Source organism: Carlito syrichta, unplaced genomic scaffold, assembly GCF_000164805.1.
Source record: "Carlito syrichta isolate Samal-C Ts95f unplaced genomic scaffold, Tarsius_syrichta-2.0.1 Scaffold304514, whole genome shotgun sequence".
NCBI classification, from domain to species: domain Eukaryota; kingdom Metazoa; phylum Chordata; class Mammalia; order Primates; family Tarsiidae; genus Carlito; species Carlito syrichta.
The window spans coordinates 48,079-52,307 of NW_007248610.1; the positions used below are offsets into that span (position 1 = coordinate 48,079).

General features: G+C 46.3%; 1 pseudogene; it reads right to left on the reverse strand.

Annotated features, from left to right (window-relative positions):
• Positions 1-697: 697 nt before the first annotated feature.
• On the reverse strand, positions 698-3,058 carry LOC103262476 (annotated as a pseudogene).
• Between the last annotated feature and the right edge of the window lie 1,171 nt (positions 3,059-4,229).

The window sequence follows — 4,229 nt, forward strand, 5'->3', positions numbered from 1 at the left end:
CAGAGAAACAATGAGGTAAAAGACGACTCTCAAAGGCAGAACTTCTCAAACTTGTTTACAAGTTGGCACATATTAAATAGTGCATTTATCTTATTTTATTTTCCTCATTCAGCTTTGTTTTAATGGATCTCAAAATTCTGTGACAGATTTTTGGTCAAGTTGTTTCCATTAAAAAGTAACGATTTTAGCCGGGCTTGGTGGCTCAACTTGTAATCCCGCGCCTTTGGGAGGCTGAGGTGAGTGGATTGCCTGAGCCCGTGGGTTCGAGACCCGCCTGGGCAACTTGGCGAGACCTCATCTCTACAATAAATCAAAAAATCAGCCGGGTGTGGTTGCGCATGCTTGTAATTCCAGCTCCTTGGAAGGCTGCGGCGGAAGGATCGCCGGAGCCCAGCAGGTCGAGGCTGCGGTGGCCGGGAACGGCCACTGCACTCCAGTCTGGGCGACAGAGTGAGACTCCAACTCAAAAAAAAAAAAAAAGTAACAATTTAAAAAACTAATAATGTAAAACTGCCACACACACAAAACCCAAAATGGTCCACAAAACATTTTCCTTTCCTTCTGAAAGTTTTATGATGCATTGTTACCATGAACCAGTCTTTTACTATTAAACTTAAATGGCCAATGGAAACAAACAGTTCTGAGACTGTTCTTCCACCACTCTTAAAACTGGGGTGGCAGGTGTTAGGGATAATATTTATTTAGCCTTCTGAGCTTTCTGGGTAGACTTGGTGAACTTGCCAGCTCCAGCAGCCTTCTTGTATACTGCTTTGACTCCCACAGCAACTGTCTGCCTCATATCACGGATAGCAAAACGACCCAGAGGAGGTTAGTCAGAGAAATTCTTCACACACAGGGACTTGCCAGGAACCATATCAACGATGGCAGCCTCACCAGATTTCAAGAATTTAGGGCCATCTTCCAGCTTCTCACCAGAACGGCAATGAATCTTTTCCTTCAGCTCAGCAAACCTGCATGCAATGTGAGCCATGTGAGAATCCAGTACAGGGGCATAGCCAGTACTGATTTGGCCCAGATGGTTCAGGATAATCACCTGAGTTGTGAAGCCAGCTGCTTCCACTGGTGGATGGTTTTTACTGTTACCAACAATGTTGCCACAGCAAACATCTTTGACAGACACACTCTTTAAAAAAAGGTTTTAAAAATATTTTAAAGATGTGGGATACAATTCAGGATTGGGTACGCAAGTGGTCATTGTACAGGTGAAATTTGGGCCTCCCACTGCTCCTCACTTCTCCTGGTTTGGGATCAGATACCCTTATTGATATTATGTGCCATCCACTCCTCCACCCCCAACCGCCCCAGCAGTAACCTGCTACTGCCAATCCCTTTCTTGTAGTATTATGATAAAAGTTCAGGATCCACTTATGAATGAAAACATGTGGTACTCAGCTCTTTGTTTCTGTGATAGATCACCGATGATGATAGAATCTAAATTCATCCAAGTTGCTGCGAAGTCCATAATTTCATCCTTCTTCGTGGCTGTGTAATGTTCCATCAGACAGACACATTCTTTTTTTTTTGAGTTGGAGTCTCACTCTGTCACCCAGACTGGAGTGCAGTGGCCCCTCCTGGCCACCGCAGCCTCGACCTGTTGGGCTCCAACGATCCTTCCACCTCAGCCTTCCAAGTAGCTGGAACTACAGGTGTGCGCTACCACGCCTGCCTAATTTTTGATTTATTGTAGAGATGAGGTCTCGCCAAGTTGCCCAGGCGGGTCTTGAACCCGCGGGCTCAGGCAATCCACTCACCTCAGCCTCCCAAAGGCGCGGGATTACAGGCTGAGCCGCCAAGCCCGGCTAAGACACATTCTTGACACTGAAGCCCACGCTGCCCCTAGGAAGAGCTTCACTCAAAGCTTCGTGGTGTATTTCAACAGACTTTGCTTCAGTTGTAACGCTGACTGGAGCAGAGGTGACCACCGTGCCGGGTTTGAGAACACCATTCTCCATTCAACCCACAGGGACAGTACCAATACCATCAATCCTGCAGACATCCTGGAGAGGCAGACATAGGGGCGTGTCAGTGGGACAAACTGGTGGTAGGATGCAGTCCAGTGCTTTAAGCATTGTGGTTCTGCTGGCATGACCATCCTTTACAGCTAACTTTCTATCCATTGAACCAAGGCATGTTAGCACTTGGCTCCAGCATGTTGTCACCATTCCCACCAAAAATTTGTGCCTTTGTAACCAATTTTCTTACTGTAAGTGCTGATTTCCTTAACAATTTCTTCATAGCTCTTCTGGCTCAGTGGAATCCATTTTGTTAACACCAACAATTAGTTGTTTCACACCCAGTGTGCAAGCCAGGAGGGCACGCTCACAGGTCTGCCCATTCTTGGAGATACCAGCTTCAAATTAACCAACACCAGCAACAACAATTAGGACAGCACAGTCAGCCTGAGATGTGACTGTCATCGTGTTTTTGATGAAGTTTCTGTGTCCTGGGGCATCAATGATGGTGACGTAGTATTTGGTGGCCTCAAATTTCCACAGGGAGATATCAGTGGTGATACCACATTCACGCTTGGCTGTCTGTGTATCCGGGACCCAGGCATACTTGAAGGAGCCCTTTCCCATCTCAACAGCCTCTTTCTCCGAATTTCTCTCTCTCTTTTTTTTTTTTTTTTTTTGAGTTGGAGTCTCACTCTGTCACCCAGACTGGAGTGCAGTGGCACTCTCCAGGTGACTGCAGCCTCAACCTGCTGGACTCCGGTGATTCTTCCGCGTGAGCCTTCCAAGTAGCTGGAACTACAGGCATGCACTACCACGCCCAGTTAATTTTTGATTTATTGTAGAGACGAGGTCTCTCCAAGTTGCCCAGGCGGGTCTCGAACCCGCGGGCTCAGGCAATCCACTTGCCTCGGCCTCCCAAAGTGCTGGGATTATAGGCTGAGCCACCGAGCCCGGCCCTCTCGAATTTCTCAATAGTTCTTTTGTAGGTGCCTCCCCATTTGTAGATCAGGTGCAGTAATGGTGGACTTGCCCGAATCTACGTGTCCAATGATGACATTGACGTGCATCTTTTCCTTTCCCATTTTGGCCTTTAGTGGTGGCTTTCATGACACCTATGCTCTGGTAGCAAACCGGTTGTGAAAAAGCTAAACAGTGTGTTTAGATGATCGCAAGAGACTCTCCTCCTAGCCAGAGACAACCCTCCTGGGAGCTCAGGCTGACCCAAACTCTAGCTGATTATCCCAAGGCCTGAGGCGTTCAATTCTGAGACTGGGACAACCTATTTGGGGCACATCTACTGGAAAGCTCTGTTCAATGAACCCAGTAAATTATTTGTGGGGAGGCACTTATACAAAGTTAAGGACATTTTCAGCAAAAGCTAGATCCTAAACTTTCTTTATATTTTTTTCTCAGAAACTCTACTTACCCTGAAGATAGTCATAATTTTTTAAAAAGCAAAACATTTTTACAGCCCGGTCTCAGCCATGTTCCTATACCTCAAGAGCTTTCCGGAATGGAACCATGACTCATGGTTGGAAAGTGGGAGGGGAGGCCTCTCCTCCCTAAAACCTGCCCTTCTAGATTTTTCTAAATAGCCAGATACAGAATCTATCAGATGGAAAGACCCACCCACTGTGAGAACAATGGGCCCATTTAATAAAGCACCTATGCTCTAAGAGATTTCTTGATTCTGCGAGTAAAGGAGGGAAATCATTCACAAAAGGGTAGAAATAGCTGGGTTAGAAGAGGTGCCAAGGACTCGAGTACTAAACTTTTTTTATTTTAATTTTTGTTATTTTTTCAAGAGATGGGGGGGGGTTCACTATATTGCCCAAGCTGGTTTCAAACTCACGGCCTCAAGTGATCCTCTTGCCTTGGTCTCCCAAAGTGCTGAGATTACAGACTTCCAGGTGCTAAACTTTTATTGTTCCCCCTCCCTTTAGGGTCTCTGAGGAGATTCAACACCACCTGTTTCCTGACCATTGTTAAATCTGGGCCATCACCTGATTTGTCCCTCCTCCATGCCATCACTACCTTCTGTCTTGTGGCCTGACATTGGCATTTTGCCTAAAATCCAAGTGGAGTTCATAGATTTTTATGACAAGCAATTTTGAAATATAGACCAGATAGTGTAACATGTCAATAAGCAATTGTTTTCTTTCTCTTTGTTTTGAGTTGGAGTCTCACTCTGTTACCCAGGCTGGAGTGCAGTGGCACGCTCACGGCCACCGCAGCCTTGACCTGCTGGGCTCA